We start from the raw sequence: 20076 nt of genomic DNA, 5'->3' as shown, positions 1-20076 counted from the left end.
AAAAGATTTTAGACCCTTTTCATGCAAAATGTATAAAAAATATTTTTCTTGTTTGTTATAAAGAACTTTGTATCCCTTCATATGCCGAACTAGTTGCATTGTGGATTATGCCTAAAACATGATTTTAGAAAATATTCATTGAAAAAAGCTTTAAAAAAAATCAAATTTGAAAACTCTTGTATGTTGTATTCTACATATGTCGTTCTAGTGCTGAACGTTAAAAAAATATTTTAGACCCTTTTCATGCAAAATGTATAAAAAATATTTTTCTCGTTTGTTATAAAGAACTTTGTATCCCTTCATATGCTGAACTAGTTGCATTGTGGATTTTGCCTAAAACATGATTTTAGAAAATATTCATTGAAAAAAGCTTTTTTTTTAAATCACATTTGAAAACTCTTGTATGTTGTATTCTACATATGTCCTTCTAGTGCTGAAAGTTTAAAAAATATTTTTGACCCTTTTCATGAAAAATGTATAAAAAATATTTTTCTCATTTTTTATAAAAAAACTTTGTATCCCTTCATATGCCGGACTAGTTGCATTGTGGATTTAGCCTAAAACATGATTTTAGACAATATTCATTGAAAAAAGTTTTTTTTTAATCACATTTGAAAACTCTTGTATGTTTTATTCTACATATGTCCTTCTAGTGCTGAACGTTCAAAAAATATTTTAGACCCTTTTCATGCAAAATGTATAAAAAATATTTTTCTTGTTTGTTATAAAGAACTTTGTATCCCTTCTTATGCCGAACTAGTTGCATTGTGGATTTTGCCTAAAACATGATTTTAGAAAATATTTATTGAAAAAAGATTTTTTTTAAATCACATTTGAAAACCATTGTATGTTGTATTCTACATATGTCCTTCTAGTGCTGAACGTAAAAAAATTATTTAGACCCTTTTAATGTAAAATGTATAAAAAATATGTTTCACGTTTTTTATAAAAAAAATTGTATCCCTTCATATGCCGAACTAGTTGCATTGTAGATTTTGCCTAAAACATGATTTTAGACAATATTCATTGAAAAAAGATTTTAAAAAAATCACATTTGAAAAAAGATTTTAGACCCTTTTCATGCAAAATGTATAAAAAATATTTTTCTTGTTTGTTATAAAGAACTTTGTATCCCTTCTAATGCCGAACTAGTTGCATTGTGGATTTTGCCTAAAACATGATTTTAGAAAATATTTATTGAAAAAAGATTTTTAAAAAATCACATTTGAAAACCATTGTATGTTGTATTCTACATATGTCCTTCTAGTGCTGAACGTAAAAAAATAATTTAGACCCTTTTAATGTAAAATGTATATAAAATATGTTTCACGTTTTTTATTTAAAAAAAATTATCCCTTCATATGCCGAACTAGTTGCATTGTAGATTTTGCCTAAAACATGATTTTAGACAATATTCATTGAAAAAAGATTTTTTAAAAATCACATTTGAAAAAATATTTTTGACCCTTTTCATGCAAAATGTATAAAAAGTATTTTTCTCGTTTGTTATAAAGAACTTTGTATCCCTTCATATGCTGAACTAGTTGCATTGTGGATTTTGCCTAAAACATGATTTTAGACAATATTCATTGAAAAAAGTTTTTTTTTTAATCACATTTGAAAACTCTTGTATGTTGTATTCTACATATGTCCTTCTAGTGCTGAACGTTCAAAAAATATTTTAGACCCTTTTCATGCAAAATGTATAAAAAATATTTTTCTTGTTTGTTATAAAGAACTTTGTATCCCTTCTTATGCCGAACTAGTTGCATTGTGGATTTTGCCTAAAACATGATTTTAGAAAATATTTATTTAAAAAATATTTTTTTTAAATCACATTTGAAAACCATTGTATGTTGTATTCTACATATGTCCTTCTAGTGCTGAACGTAAAAAAATAATTTAGACCCTTTTAATGTAAAATGTATATAAAATATGTTTCACGTTTTTTATTTTAAAAAAATTATCCCTTCATATGCCGAACTAGTTGCATTGTAGATTTTGCCTAAAACATGATTTTAGACAATATTCATTGAAAAAAGATTTTTAAAAAATCACATTTGAAAAAAGATTTTAGACCCTTTTCATGCAAAATGTATAAAAAATATTTTTCTTGTTTGTTATAAAGAACTTTGTATCCCTTCATATGCCGAACTAGTTGCATTGTGGATTATGCCTAAAACATGATTTTAGAAAATATTCATTGAAAAAAGCTTTAAAAAAAATCAAATTTGAAAACTCTTGTATGTTGTATTCTACATATGTCGTTCTAGTGCTGAACGTTAAAAAAATATTTTAGACCCTTTTCATGCAAAATGTATAAAAAATATTTTTCTCGTTTGTTATAAAGAACTTTGTATCCCTTCATATGCTGAACTAGTTGCATTGTGGATTTTGCCTAAAACATGATTTTAGAAAATATTCATTGAAAAAAGCTTTTTTTTTAAATCACATTTGAAAACTCTTGTATGTTGTATTCTACATATGTCCTTCTAGTGCTGAAAGTTAAAAAAATATTTTTGACCCTTTTCATGAAAAATGTATAAAAAATATTTTTCTCATTTTTTATAAAAAAACTTTGTATCCCTTCATATGCCGGACTAGTTGCATTGTGGATTTAGCCTAAAACATGATTTTAGACAATATTCATTGAAAAAAGTTTTTTTTTAATCACATTTGAAAACTCTTGTATGTTTTATTCTACATATGTCCTTCTAGTGCTGAACGTTCAAAAAATATTTTAGACCCTTTTCATGCAAAATGTATAAAAAATATTTTTCTTGTTTGTTATAAAGAACTTTGTATCCCTTCTTATGCCGAACTAGTTGCATTGTGGATTTTGCCTAAAACATGATTTTAGAAAATATTTATTGAAAAAAGATTTTTTTTAAATCACATTTGAAAACCATTGTATGTTGTATTCTACATATGTCCTTCTAGTGCTGAACGTAAAAAAATTATTTAGACCCTTTTAATGTAAAATGTATAAAAAATATGTTTCACGTTTTTTATAAAAAAAATTGTATCCCTTCATATGCCGAACTAGTTGCATTGTAGATTTTGCCTAAAACATGATTTTAGACAATATTCATTGAAAAAAGATTTTAAAAAAATCACATTTGAAAAAAGATTTTAGACCCTTTTCATGCAAAATGTATAAAAAATATTTTTCTTGTTTGTTATAAAGAACTTTGTATCCCTTCTAATGCCGAACTAGTTGCATTGTGGATTTTGCCTAAAACATGATTTTAGAAAATATTTATTGAAAAAAGATTTTTTAAAAATCACATTTGAAAACCATTGTATGTTGTATTCTACATATGTCCTTCTAGTGCTGAACGTAAAAAAATAATTTAGACCCTTTTAATGTAAAATGTATATAAAATATGTTTCACGTTTTTTATTTTAAAAAAATTATCCCTTCATATGCCGAACTAGTTGCATTGTAGATTTTGCCTAAAACATGATTTTAGACAATATTCATTGAAAAAAGATTTTTAAAAAATCACATTTGAAAAAAGATTTTAGACCCTTTTCATGCAAAATGTATAAAAAATATTTTTCTTGTTTGTTATAAAGAACTTTGTATCCCTTCATATGCCGAACTAGTTGCATTGTGGATTATGCCTAAAACATGATTTTAGAAAATATTCATTGAAAAAAGCTTTAAAAAAAATCAAATTTGAAAACTCTTGTATGTTGTATTCTACATATGTCGTTCTAGTGCTGAACGTTAAAAAAATATTTTAGACCCTTTTCATGCAAAATGTATAAAAAATATTTTTCTCGTTTGTTATAAAGAACTTTGTATCCCTTCATATGCTGAACTAGTTGCATTGTGGATTTTGCCTAAAACATGATTTTAGAAAATATTCATTGAAAAAAGCTTTTTTTTTAAATCACATTTGAAAACTCTTGTATGTTGTATTCTACATATGTCCTTCTAGTGCTGAAAGTTTAAAAAATATTTTTGACCCTTTTCATGAAAAATGTATAAAAAATATTTTTCTCATTTTTTATAAAAAAACTTTGTATCCCTTCATATGCCGGACTAGTTGCATTGTGGATTTAGCCTAAAACATGATTTTAGACAATATTCATTGAAAAAAGTTTTTTTTTAATCACATTTGAAAACTCTTGTATGTTTTATTCTACATATGTCCTTCTAGTGCTGAACGTTCAAAAAATATTTTAGACCCTTTTCATGCAAAATGTATAAAAAATATTTTTCTTGTTTGTTATAAAGAACTTTGTATCCCTTCTTATGCCGAACTAGTTGCATTGTGGATTTTGCCTAAAACATGATTTTAGAAAATATTTATTGAAAAAAGATTTTTTTTAAATCACATTTGAAAACCATTGTATGTTGTATTCTACATATGTCCTTCTAGTGCTGAACGTAAAAAAATTATTTAGACCCTTTTAATGTAAAATGTATAAAAAATATGTTTCACGTTTTTTATAAAAAAAATTGTATCCCTTCATATGCCGAACTAGTTGCATTGTAGATTTTGCCTAAAACATGATTTTAGACAATATTCATTGAAAAAAGATTTTAAAAAAATCACATTTGAAAAAAGATTTTAGACCCTTTTCATGCAAAATGTATAAAAAATATTTTTCTTGTTTGTTATAAAGAACTTTGTATCCCTTCTAATGCCGAACTAGTTGCATTGTGGATTTTGCCTAAAACATGATTTTAGAAAATATTTATTGAAAAAAGATTTTTAAAAAATCACATTTGAAAACCATTGTATGTTGTATTCTACATATGTCCTTCTAGTGCTGAACGTAAAAAAATAATTTAGACCCTTTTAATGTAAAATGTATATAAAATATGTTTCACGTTTTTTATTTAAAAAAAATTATCCCTTCATATGCCGAACTAGTTGCATTGTAGATTTTGCCTAAAACATGATTTTAGACAATATTCATTGAAAAAAGATTTTTTAAAAATCACATTTGAAAAAATATTTTTGACCCTTTTCATGCAAAATGTATAAAAAGTATTTTTCTCGTTTGTTATAAAGAACTTTGTATCCCTTCATATGCTGAACTAGTTGCATTGTGGATTTTGCCTAAAACATGATTTTAGACAATATTCATTGAAAAAAGTTTTTTTTTAATCACATTTGAAAACTCTTGTATGTTGTATTCTACATATGTCCTTCTAGTGCTGAACGTTCAAAAATATTTTAGACCCTTTTCATGCAAAATGTATAAAAAATATTTTTCTTGTTTGTTATAAAGAACTTTGTATCCCTTCTTATGCCGAACTAGTTGCATTGTGGATTTTGCCTAAAACATGATTTTAGAAAATATTTATTTAAAAAATATTTTTTTTAAATCACATTTGAAAACCATTGTATGTTGTATTCTACATATGTCCTTCTAGTGCTGAACGTAAAAAAATAATTTAGACCCTTTTAATGTAAAATGTATAAAAAATATGTTTCACGTTTTTTATTATAAAAAATGTATCCCTTCATATGCCGAACTAGTTGCATTGTAGATTTTGCCTAAAACATGATTTTAGACAATATTCATTGAAAAAATATTTTTTAAAAGTCACATTTGAAAAAATATTTTAGAGCCTTTTCATGCAAAATGTATAAAAAATATTTTTCTTGTTTGTTATAAAGAACTTTGTATCCCTTCATATGCCGAACTAGTTGCATTGTGGATTATGCCTAAAACATGATTTTAGAAAATATTCATTGAAAAAAGCTTTAAAAAAAATCAAATTTGAAAACTCTTGTATGTTGTATTCTACATATGTCGTTCTAGTGCTGAACGTTAAAAAAATATTTTAGACCCTTTTCATGCAAAATGTATAAAAAATATTTTTCTCGTTTGTTATAAAGAACTTTGTATCCCTTCATATGCTGAACTAGTTGCATTGTGGATTTTGCCTAAAACATGATTTTAGAAAATATTCATTGAAAAAGGCTTTTTTTTAAAATCACATTTGAAAACTCTTGTATGTTGTATTCTACATATGTCCTTCTAGTGCTGAAAGTTTAAAAAATATTTTAGACCCTTTTCATGAAAAATGTATAAAAAATATTTTTCTTGTTTGTTATAAAGAACTTTGTATCCCTTCTTATGCCGAACTAGTTGCATTGTGGATTTTGCCTAAAACATGATTTTAGAAAATATTTATTGAAAAAAGATTTTAAAAAAATCACATTTGAAAACCATTGTATGTTGTATTCTACATATGTCCTTCTAGTGCTGAACGTAAAAAAATAATTTAGACCCTTTTAATGTAAAATGTATATAAAATATGTTTCACGTTTTTTATTTTAAAAAAATTATCCCTTCATATGCCGAACTAGTTGCATTGTAGATTTTGCCTAAAACATGATTTTAGACAATATTCATTGAAAAAAGATTTTTAAAAAATCACATTTGAAAAAATATTTTTGACCCTTTTCATGCAAAATGTATAAAAAATATTTTTCTCGTTTGTTATAAAGAACTTTGTATCCCTTCATATGCTGAACTAGTTGCATTGTGGATTTTGCCTAAAACATGATTTTAGAAAATATTCATTGAAAAAGGCTTTTTTTTTTAAATCACATTTGAAAACTCTTGTATGTTGTATTCTACATATGTCCTTCTAGTGCTGAAAGTTTAAAAAATATTTTAGAGCCTTTTCATGAAAAATGTATAAAAAATATTTTTCTCATTTTTTATAAAAAAACTTTGTATCCCTTCATATGCCGAACTAGTTGCATTGTGGATTTAGCCTAAAACATGATTTTAGACAATATTCATTGAAAAAAGTTTTTTTTTAATCACATTTGAAAACTCTTGTATGTTGTATTCTACATATGTCCTTCTAGTGCTGAACGTTCAAAAAATATTTTAGACCCTTTTCATGCACAATGTATAAAAAATATTTTTCTTGTTTGTTATAAAGAACTTTGTATCCCTTCTTATGCCGAACTAGTTGCATTGTGGATTTTGCCTAAAACATGATTTTAGAAAATATTTATTGAAAAAAGATTTTAAAAAAATCACATTTGAAAACCATTGTATGTTGTATTCTACATATGTCCTTCTAGTGCTGAACTTAAAAAAATAATTTAGACCCTTTTACTGTAAAATGTATAAAAAATATGTTTCACGTTTTTTATAAAAAAAATTGTATCCCTTCATATGCCGAACTAGTTGCATTGTAGATTTTGCCTAAAACATGATTTTAGACAATATTCATTGAAAAAAGGTTTTTTTAAAATCACATTTGAAAAAAGATTTTAGACCCTTTTCATGCAAAATGTATAAAAAATATTTTTCTTGTTTGTTATAAAGAACTTTGTATCCCTTCTTATGCCGAACTAGTTGCATTGTGGATTTTGCCTAAAACATGATTTTAGAAAATATTTATTGAAAAAATATTTTTTTTAAATCACATTTGAAAACCATTGTATGTTGTATTCTAAATATGTCCTTCTAGTGCTGAACGTAAAAAAATAATTTAGACCCTTTTAATGTAAAATGTATAAAAAATATGTTTCACGTTTTTTATTATAAAAAATTATCCCTTCATATGCCGAACTAGTTGCATTGTAGATTTGGCCTAAAACATGATTTTAGACAATATTCATTGAAAAAAGATTTTTTAAAAGTCACATTTGAAAAAATATTTTAGACCCTTTTCATGCAAAATGTATAAAAAATATTTTTCTTGTTTGTTATAAAGAACTTTGTATCCCTTCATATGCCGAACTAGTTGCATTGTGGATTATGCCTAAAACATGATTTTAGAAAATATTCATTGAAAAAAGCTTTAAAAAAAATCAAATTTGAAAACTCTTGTATGTTGTATTCTACATATGTCGTTCTAGTGCTGAACGTTAAAAAAATATTTTAGACCCTTTTCATGCAAAATGTATAAAAAATATTTTTCTCGTTTGTTATAAAGAACTTTGCATCCCTTCATATGCTGAACTAGTTGCATTGTGGATTTTGCCTAAAACATGATTTTAGAAAATATTCATTGAAAAAGGCTTTTAAAAAAATCAAATTTGAAAACTCTTGTATGTTGTATTCTACATATGTCGTTCTAGTGCTGAACGTTAAAAAAATATTTTAGACCCTTTTCATGCAAAATGTATAAAAAATATTTTTCTTGTTTGTTATAAAGAACTTTGTATCCCTTCTTATGCCGAACTAGTTGCATTGTGGATTTTGCCTAAAACATGATTTTAGAAAATATTTATTGAAAAAAGATTTTAAAAAAATCACATTTGAAAACCATTGTATGTTGTATTCTACATATGTCCTTCTAGTGCTGAACTTAAAAAAATAATTTAGACCCTTTTACTGTAAAATGTATAAAAAATATGTTTCACGTTTTTTATAAAAAAAATTGTATCCCTTCATATGCCGAACTAGTTGCATTGTAGATTTTGCCTAAAACATGATTTTAGACAATATTCATTGAAAAAAGGTTTTTTTAAAATCACATTTGAAAAAAGATTTTAGACCCTTTTCATGCAAAATGTATAAAAAATATTTTTCTTGTTTGTTATAAAGAACTTTGTATCCCTTCTTATGCCGAACTAGTTGCATTGTGGATTTTGCCTAAAACATGATTTTAGAAAATATTTATTGAAAAAATATTTTTTTTAAATCACATTTGAAAACCATTGTATGTTGTATTCTAAATATGTCCTTCTAGTGCTGAACGTAAAAAAATAATTTAGACCCTTTTAATGTAAAATGTATAAAAAATATGTTTCACGTTTTTTATTATAAAAAATTATCCCTTCATATGCCGAACTAGTTGCATTGTAGATTTGGCCTAAAACATGATTTTAGACAATATTCATTGAAAAAAGATTTTTTAAAAGTCACATTTGAAAAAATATTTTAGACCCTTTTCATGCAAAATGTATAAAAAATATTTTTCTTGTTTGTTATAAAGAACTTTGTATCCCTTCATATGCCGAACTAGTTGCATTGTGGATTATGCCTAAAACATGATTTTAGAAAATATTCATTGAAAAAAGCTTTAAAAAAAATCAAATTTGAAAACTCTTGTATGTTGTATTCTACATATGTCGTTCTAGTGCTGAACGTTAAAAAAATATTTTAGACCCTTTTCATGCAAAATGTATAAAAAATATTTTTCTCGTTTGTTATAAAGAACTTTGCATCCCTTCATATGCTGAACTAGTTGCATTGTGGATTTTGCCTAAAACATGATTTTAGAAAATATTCATTGAAAAAGGCTTTTAAAAAAATCAAATTTGAAAACTCTTGTATGTTGTATTCTACATATGTCGTTCTAGTGCTGAACGTTAAAAAAATATTTTAGACCCTTTTCATGCAAAATGTATAAAAAATATTTTTCTCGTTTGTTATAAAGAACTTTGTATCCCTTCATATGCTGAACTAGTTGCATTGTGGATTTTGCCTAAAACATGATTTTAGAAAATATTCATTGAAAAAAGCTTTTTTTTAAAATCACATTTGAAAACTCTTGTATGCTGTATTCTACATATGTCCTTCTAGTGCTGAAAGTTTAAAAAATATTTTTGACCCTTTTCATGAAAAATGTATAAAAAATATTTTTCTCATTTTTTATAAAAAAACTTTGTATCCCTTCATATGCCGGACTAGTTGCATTGTGGATTTAGCCTAAAACATGATTTTAGACAATATTCATTGAAAAAAGTTTTTTTTTAATCACATTTAAAAACTCTTGTATGTTTTATTCTACATATGTCCTTCTAGTGCTGAACGTTCAAAAAATATTTTAGACCCTTTTCATGCAAAATGTATAAAAAATATTTTTCTTGTTTGTTATAAAGAACTTTGTATCCCTTCTTATGCCGAACTAGTTGCATTGTGGATTTTGCCTAAAACATGATTTTAGAAAATATTTATTGAAAAAAGATTTTTAAAAAATCACATTTGAAAACCATTGTATGTTGTATTCTACATATGTCCTTCTAGTGCTGAACGTAAAAAAATTATTTAGACCCTTTTAATGTAAAATGTATAAAAAATATGTTTCACGTTTTTTATTAAAAAAATTGTATCCCTTCATATGCCGAACTAGTTGCATTGTAGATTTTGCCTAAAACATGATTTTAGACAATATTCATTGAAAAAAGATTTTTTAAAAATCACATTTGAAAAAAGATTTTTGACCCTTTTCATGCAAAATGTATAAAAAGTATTTTTCTCGTTTGTTATAAAGAACTTTGTATCCCTTCATATGCTGAACTAGTTGCATTGTGGATTTTGCCTAAAACATGATCTTAGACAATATTCATTGAAAAAAGTTTTTTTTTTAATCACATTTGAAAACTCTTGTATGTTGTATTCTACATATGTCCTTCTAGTGCTGAACGTTCAAAAAATATTTTAGACCCTTTTCATGCAAAATGTATAAAAAATATTTTTCTTGTTTGTTATAAAGAACTTTGTATCCCTTCTTATGCCGAACTAGTTGCATTGTGGATTTTGCCTAAAACATGATTTTAGAAAATATTTATTTAAAAAATATTTTTTTTAAATCACATTTGAAAACCATTGTATGTTGTATTCTACATATGTCCTTCTAGTGCTGAACGTAAAAAAATAATTTAGACCCTTTTAATGTAAAATGTATAAAAAATATGTTTCACGTTTTTTATTATAAAAAATTTATCCCTTCATATGCCGAACTAGTTGCATTGTAGATTTTGCCTAAAACATGATTTTAGACAATATTCATTGAAAAAATATTTTTTAAAAGTCACATTTGAAAAAATATTTTAGAGCCTTTTCATGCAAAATGTATAAAAAATATTTTTCTTGTTTGTTATAAAGAACTTTGTATCCCTTCATATGCCGAACTAGTTGCATTGTGGATTATGCCTAAAACATGATTTTAGAAAATATTCATTGAAAAAAGCTTTTAAAAAAATCAAATTTGAAAACTCTTGTATGTTGTATTCTACATATGTCGTTCTAGTGCTGAACGTTAAAAAAATATTTTAGACCCTTTTCATGCAAAATGTATAAAAAATATTTTTCTCGTTTGTTATAAAGAACTTTGTATCCCTTCATATGCTGAACTAGTTGCATTGTGGATTTTGCCTAAAACATGATTTTAGAAAATATTCATTGAAAAAGGCTTTTTTTTAAAATCACATTTGAAAACTCTTGTATGTTGTATTCTACATATGTCCTTCTAGTGCTGAAAGTTTAAAAAATATTTTAGACCCTTTTCATGAAAAATGTATAAAAAATATTTTTCTTGTTTGTTATAAAGAACTTTGTATCCCTTCTTATGCCGAACTAGTTGCATTGTGGATTTTGCCTAAAACATGATTTTAGAAAATATTTATTGAAAAAAGATTTTAAAAAAATCACATTTGAAAACCATTGTATGTTGTATTCTACATATGTCCTTCTAGTGCTGAACGTAAAAAAATAATTTAGACCCTTTTAATGTAAAATGTATATAAAATATGTTTCACGTTTTTTATTTTAAAAAAATTATCCCTTCATATGCCGAACTAGTTGCATTGTAGATTTTGCCTAAAACATGATTTTAGAAAATATTCATTGAAAAAGGCTTTTTTTTTAAAATCACATTTGAAAACTCTTGTATGTTGTATTCTACATATGTCCTTCTAGTGCTGAAAGTTTAAAAAATATTTTAGAGCCTTTTCATGAAAAATGTATAAAAAATATTTTTCTCATTTTTTATAAAAAAACTTTGTATCCCTTCATATGCCGAACTAGTTGCATTGTGGATTTAGCCTAAAACATGATTTTAGACAATATTCATTGAAAAAAGTTTTTTTTTAATCACATTTGAAAACTCTTGTATGTTGTATTCTACATATGTCCTTCTAGTGCTGAACGTTCAAAAAATATTTTAGACCCTTTTCATGCAAAATGTATAAAAAATATTTTTCTTGTTTGTTATAAAGAACTTTGTATCCCTTCTTATGCCGAACTAGTTGCATTGTGGATTTTGCCTAAAACATGATTTTAGAAAATATTTATTGAAAAAAGATTTTAAAAAAATCACATTTGAAAACCATTGTATGTTGTATTCTACATATGTCCTTCTAGTGCTGAACGTAAAAAAATTATTTAGACCCTTTTAATGTAAAATGTATAAAAAATATTTTTCACGTTTTTTATAAAAAAAATTGTATCCCTTCATATGCCGAACTAGTTGCATTGTAGATTTTGCCTAAAACATGATTTTAGACAATATTCATTGAAAAAAGATTGTTTTTAAATCACATTTGAAAAAAGATTTTTGACCCTTTTCATGCAAAATGTATAAAAAGTATTTTTCTCGTTTGTTATAAAGAACTTTGTATCCCTTCATATGCTGAACTAGTTGCATTGTGGATTTTGCCTAAAACATGATTTTAGACAATATTCATTGAAAAAAGTTTTTTTTTAATCACATTTGAAAACTCTTGTATGTTGTATTCTACATATGTCCTTCTAGTGCTGAACGTTCAAAAAATATTTTAGACCCTTTTCATGCAAAATGTATAAAAAATATTTTTCACGTTTTTTATTATAAAAAATTTATCCCTTCATATGCCGAACTAGTTGCATTGTAGATTTTGCCTAAAACATGATTTTAGACAATGTTCATTGAAAAAATATTTTTTAAAAGTCACATTTGAAAAAATATTTTAGAGCCTTTTCATGCAAAATGTATAAAAAATATTTTTCTTGTTTGTTATAAAGAACTTTGTATCCCTTCATATGCCGAACTAGTTGCATTGTGGATTATGCCTAAAACATGATTTTAGAAAATATTCATTGAAAAAAGCTTTTAAAAAAATCAAATTTGAAAACTCTTGTATGTTGTATTCTACATATGTCGTTCTAGTGCTGAACGTTAAAAAAATATTTTAGACCCTTTTCATGCAAAATGTATAAAAAATATTTTTCTCGTTTGTTATAAAGAACTTTGTATCCCTTCATATGCTGAACTAGTTGCATTGTGGATTTTGCCTAAAACATGATTTTAGAAAATATTCATTGAAAAAGGCTTTTTTTTAAAATCACATTTGAAAACTCTTGTATGTTGTATTCTACATATGTCCTTCTAGTGCTGAAAGTTTAAAAAATATTTTAGACCCTTTTCATGAAAAATGTATAAAAAATATTTTTCTTGTTTGTTATAAAGAACTTTGTATCCCTTCTTATGCCGAACTAGTTGCATTGTGGATTTTGCCTAAAACTTGATTTTAGAAAATATTTATTGAAAAAAGATTTTAAAAAAATCACATTTGAAAACCATTGTATGTTGTATTCTACATATGTCCTTCTAGTGCTGAACGTAAAAAAATAATTTAGACCCTTTTAATGTAAAATGTATATAAAATATGTTTCACGTTTTTTATTTTTAAAAAATTATCCCTTCATATGCCGAACTAGTTGCATTGTAGATTTTGCCTAAAACATGATTTTAGACAATATTCATTGAAAAAAGATTTTTTAAAAATCACATTTGAAAAAATATTTTTGACCCTTTTCATGCAAAATGTATAAAAAATATTTTTCTCGTTTGTTATAAAGAACTTTGTATCCCTTCATATGCTGAACTAGTTGCATTGTGGATTTTGCCTAAAACATGATTTTAGAAAATATTCATTGAAAAAGGCTTTTTTTTTTAAATCACATTTGAAAACTCTTGTATGTTGTATTCTACATATGTCCTTCTAGTGCTGAAAGTTTAAAAAATATTTTAGAGCCTTTTCATGAAAAATGTATAAAAAATATTTTTCTCATTTTTTATAAAAAAACTTTGTATCCCTTCATATGCCGGACTAGTTGCATTGTGGATTTAGCCTAAAACATGATTTTAGACAATATTCATTGAAAAAAGTTTTTTTTTAATCACATTTGAAAACTCTTGTATGTTGTATTCTACATATGTCCTTCTAGTGCTGAACGTTCAAAAAATATTTTAGACCCTTTTCATGCAAAATGTATAAAAAATATTTTTCTTGTTTGTTATAAAGAACTTTGTATCCCTTCTTATGCCGAACTAGTTGCATTGTGGATTTTGCCTAAAACATGATTTTAGAAAATATTTATTGAAAAAAGATTTTAAAAAAATCACATTTGAAAACCATTGTATGTTGTATTCTACATATGTCCTTCTAGTGCTGAACTTAAAAAAATAATTTAGACCCTTTTACTGTAAAATGTATAAAAAATATGTTTCACGTTTTTTATAAAAAAAATTGTATCCCTTCATATGCCGAACTAGTTGCATTGTAGATTTTGCCTAAAACATGATTTTAGACAATATTCATTGAAAAAAGGTTTTTTTAAAATCACATTTGAAAAAAGATTTTAGACCCTTTTCATGCAAAATGTATAAAAAATATTTTTCTTGTTTGTTATAAAGAACTTTGTATCCCTTCTTATGCCGAACTAGTTGCATTGTGGATTTTGCCTAAAACATGATTTTAGAAAATATTTATTGAAAAAAGCTTTAAAAAAAATCAAATTTGAAAACTCTTGTATGTTGTATTCTACACATGTCGTTCTAGTGCTGAACGTTAAAAAAATATTTTAGACCCTTTTCATGCAAAATGTATAAAAAATATTTTTCTCGTTTGTTATAAAGAACTTTGTATCCCTTCATATGCTGAACTAGTTGCATTGTGGATTTTGCCTAAAACATGATTTTAGAAAATATTCATTGAAAAAGGCTTTTAAAAAAATCAAATTTGAAAACTCTTGTATGTTGTATTCTACATATGTCCTTCTAGTGCTGAACGTAAAAAAAATATTTTAGACCCTTTTCATGCAAAATGTATAAAAAATATTTTTCTCGTTTGTTATAAAGAACTTTGTATCCCTTCATATGCTGAACTAGTTGCATTGTGGATTTAGCCTAAAACATGATTTTAGAAAATATTCATTGAAAAAAGCTTTTTTTTAAAATCACATTTGAAAACTCTTGTATGCTGTATTCTACATATGTCCTTCTAGTGCTGAACGTTCAAAAAATATTTTAGACCCTTTTCATGCAAAATGTATAAAAAATATTTTTCACGTTTTTTATTATAAAAAATTTATCCCTTCATATGCCGAACTAGTTGCATTGTAGATTTTGCCTAAAACATGATTTTAGACAATGTTCATTGAAAAAATATTTTTTAAAAGTCACATTTGAAAAAATATTTTAGAGCCTTTTCATGCAAAATGTATAAAAAATATTTTTCTTGTTTGTTATAAAGAACTTTGTATCCCTTCATATGCTGAACTAGTTGCATTGTGGATTTTGCCTAAAACATGATTTTAGAAAATATTCATTGAAAAAAGCTTTTTTTTTAAATCACATTTGAAAACTCTTGTATGTTGTATTCTACATATGTCCTTCTAGTGCTGAAAGTTAAAAAAATATTTTTGACCCTTTTCATGAAAAATGTATAAAAAATATTTTTCTCATTTTTTATAAAAAAACTTTGTATCCCTTCATATGCCGGACTAGTTGCATTGTGGATTTAGCCTAAAACATGATTTTAGACAATATTCATTGAAAAAAGTTTTTTTTTAATCACATTTGAAAACTCTTGTATGTTTTATTCTACATATGTCCTTCTAGTGCTGAACGTTCAAAAAATATTTTAGACCCTTTTCATGCAAAATGTATAAAAAATATTTTTCTTGTTTGTTATAAAGAACTTTGTATCCCTTCTTATGCCGAACTAGTTGCATTGTGGATTTTGCCTAAAACATGATTTTAGAAAATATTTATTGAAAAAAGATTTTTTTTAAATCACATTTGAAAACCATTGTATGTTGTATTCTACATATGTCCTTCTAGTGCTGAACGTAAAAAAATTATTTAGACCCTTTTAATGTAAAATGTATAAAAAATATGTTTCACGTTTTTTATAAAAAAAATTGTATCCCTTCATATGCCGAACTAGTTGCATTGTAGATTTTGCCTAAAACATGATTTTAGACAATATTCATTGAAAAAAGATTTTAAAAAAATCACATTTGAAAAAAGATTTTAGACCCTTTTCATGCAAAATGTATAAAAAATATTTTTCTTGTTTGTTATAAAGAACTTTGTATCCCTTCTAATGCCGAACTAGTTGCATTGTGGATTTTGCCTAAAACATGATTTTAGAAAATATTTATTGAAAAAAGATTTTTTAAAAATCACATTTGAAAACCATTGTATGTTGTATTCTACATATGTCCTTCTAGTGCTGAACGTAAAAAAATAATTTAGACCCTTTTAATGTAAAATGTATATAAAATATGTTTCACGTTTTTTATTTTAAAAAAATTATCCCTTCATATGCCGAACTAGTTGCATTGTAGATTTTGCCTAAAACATGATTTTAGACAATATTCATTGAAAAAAGATTTTTAAAAAATCACATTTGAAAAAAGATTTTAGACCCTTTTCATGCAAAATGTATAAAAAATATTTTTCTTGTTTGTTATAAAGAACTTTGTATCCCTTCATATGCCGAACTAGTTGCATTGTGGATTATGCCTAAAACATGATTTTAGAAAATATTCATTGAAAAAAGCTTTAAAAAAAATCAAATTTGAAAACTCTTGTATGTTGTATTCTACATATGTCGTTCTAGTGCTGAACGTTAAAAAAATATTTTAGACCCTTTTCATGCAAAATGTATAAAAAATATTTTTCTCGTTTGTTATAAAGAACTTTGTATCCCTTCATATGCTGAACTAGTTGCATTGTGGATTTTGCCTAAAACATGATTTTAGAAAATATTCATTGAAAAAAGCTTTTTTTTTAAATCACATTTGAAAACTCTTGTATGTTGTATTCTACATATGTCCTTCTAGTGCTGAAAGTTTAAAAAATATTTTTGACCCTTTTCATGAAAAATGTATAAAAAATATTTTTCTCATTTTTTATAAAAAAACTTTGTATCCCTTCATATGCCGGACTAGTTGCATTGTGGATTTAGCCTAAAACATGATTTTAGACAATATTCATTGAAAAAAGTTTTTTTTTAATCACATTTGAAAACTCTTGTATGTTTTATTCTACATATGTCCTTCTAGTGCTGAACGTTCAAAAAATATTTTAGACCCTTTTCATGCAAAATGTATAAAAAATATTTTTCTTGTTTGTTATAAAGAACTTTGTATCCCTTCTTATGCCGAACTAGTTGCATTGTGGATTTTGCCTAAAACATGATTTTAGAAAATATTTATTGAAAAAAGATTTTTTTTAAATCACATTTGAAAACCATTGTATGTTGTATTCTACATATGTCCTTCTAGTGCTGAACGTAAAAAAATTATTTAGACCCTTTTAATGTAAAATGTATAAAAAATATGTTTCACGTTTTTTATAAAAAAAATTGTATCCCTTCATATGCCGAACTAGTTGCATTGTAGATTTTGCCTAAAACATGATTTTAGACAATATTCATTGAAAAAAGATTTTAAAAAAATCACATTTGAAAAAAGATTTTAGACCCTTTTCATGCAAAATGTATAAAAAATATTTTTCTTGTTTGTTATAAAGAACTTTGTATCCCTTCTAATGCCGAACTAGTTGCATTGTGGATTTTGCCTAAAACATGATTTTAGAAAATATTTATTGAAAAAAGATTTTTAAAAAATCACATTTGAAAACCATTGTATGTTGTATTCTACATATGTCCTTCTAGTGCTGAACGTAAAAAAATAATTTAGACCCTTTTAATGTAAAATGTATATAAAATATGTTTCACGTTTTTTATTTAAAAAAAATTATCCCTTCATATGCCGAACTAGTTGCATTGTAGATTTTGCCTAAAACATGATTTTAGACAATATTCATTGAAAAAAGATTTTTTAAAAATCACATTTGAAAAAATATTTTTGACCCTTTTCATGCAAAATGTATAAAAAGTATTTTTCTCGTTTGTTATAAAGAACTTTGTATCCCTTCATATGCTGAACTAGTTGCATTGTGGATTTTGCCTAAAACATGATTTTAGACAATATTCATTGAAAAAAGTTTTTTTTTAATCACATTTGAAAACTCTTGTATGTTGTATTCTACATATGTCCTTCTAGTGCTGAACGTTCAAAAATATTTTAGACCCTTTTCATGCAAAATGTATAAAAAATATTTTTCTTGTTTGTTATAAAGAACTTTGTATCCCTTCTTATGCCGAACTAGTTGCATTGTGGATTTTGCCTAAAACATGATTTTAGAAAATATTTATTTAAAAAATATTTTTTTTAAATCACATTTGAAAACCATTGTATGTTGTATTCTACATATGTCCTTCTAGTGCTGAACGTAAAAAAATAATTTAGACCCTTTTAATGTAAAATGTATAAAAAATATGTTTCACGTTTTTTATTATAAAAAATGTATCCCTTCATATGCCGAACTAGTTGCATTGTAGATTTTGCCTAAAACATGATTTTAGACAATATTCATTGAAAAAATATTTTTTAAAAGTCACATTTGAAAAAATATTTTAGAGCCTTTTCATGCAAAATGTATAAAAAATATTTTTCTTGTTTGTTATAAAGAACTTTGTATCCCTTCATATGCCGAACTAGTTGCATTGTGGATTATGCCTAAAACATGATTTTAGAAAATATTCATTGAAAAAAGCTTTAAAAAAAATCAAATTTGAAAACTCTTGTATGTTGTATTCTACATATGTCGTTCTAGTGCTGAACGTTAAAAAAATATTTTAGACCCTTTTCATGCAAAATGTATAAAAAATATTTTTCTCGTTTGTTATAAAGAACTTTGTATCCCTTCATATGCTGAACTAGTTGCATTGTGGATTTTGCCTAAAACATGATTTTAGAAAATATTCATTGAAAAAGGCTTTTTTTTAAAATCACATTTGAAAACTCTTGTATGTTGTATTCTACATATGTCCTTCTAGTGCTGAAAGTTTAAAAAATATTTTAGACCCTTTTCATGAAAAATGTATAAAAAATATTTTTCTTGTTTGTTATAAAGAACTTTGTATCCCTTCTTATGCCGAACTAGTTGCATTGTGGATTTTGCCTAAAACATGATTTTAGAAAATATTTATTGAAAAAAGATTTTAAAAAAATCACATTTGAAAACCATTGTATGTTGTATTCTACATATGTCCTTCTAGTGCTGAACGTAAAAAAATAATTTAGACCCTTTTAATGTAAAATGTATATAAAATATGTTTCACGTTTTTTATTTTAAAAAAATTATCCCTTCATATGCCGAACTAGTTGCATTGTAGATTTTGCCTAAAACATGATTTTAGACAATATTCATTGAAAAAAGATTTTTAAAAAATCACATTTGAAAAAATATTTTTGACCCTTTTCATGCAAAATGTATAAAAAATATTTTTCTCGTTTGTTATAAAGAACTTTGTATCCCTTCATATGCTGAACTAGTTGCATTGTGGATTTTGCCTAAAACATGATTTTAGAAAATATTCATTGAAAAAGGCTTTTTTTTTTAAATCACATTTGAAAACTCTTGTATGTTGTATTCTACATATGTCCTTCTAGTGCTGAAAGTTTAAAAAATATTTTAGAGCCTTTTCATGAAAAATGTATAAAAAATATTTTTCTCATTTTTTATAAAAAAACTTTGTATCCCTTCATATGCCGAACTAGTTGCATTGTGGATTTAGCCTAAAACATGATTTTAGACAATATTCATTGAAAAAAGTTTTTTTTTAATCACATTTGAAAACTCTTGTATGTTGTATTCTACATATGTCCTTCTAGTGCTGAACGTTCAAAAAATATTTTAGACCCTTTTCATGCAAAATGTATAAAAAATATTTTTCTTGTTTGTTATAAAGAACTTTGTATCCCTTCTTATGCCGAACTAGTTGCATTGTGGATTTTGCCTAAAACATGATTTTAGAAAATATTTATTGAAAAAAGATTTTAAAAAAATCACATTTGAAAACCATTGTATGTTGTATTCTACATATGTCCTTCTAGTGCTGAACTTAAAAAAATAATTTAGACCCTTTTACTGTAAAATGTATAAAAAATATGTTTCACGTTTTTTATAAAAAAAATTGTATCCCTTCATATGCCGAACTAGTTGCATTGTAG

The sequence above is a fragment of the Coregonus lavaretus genome (assembly GCF_964263955.1).
Source record: "Coregonus lavaretus genome assembly, chromosome: 14".
Classification (NCBI taxonomy): Eukaryota; Metazoa; Chordata; class Actinopteri; order Salmoniformes; family Salmonidae; genus Coregonus; species Coregonus lavaretus.
Note: the sequence above shows the minus strand (reverse complement) of the source record.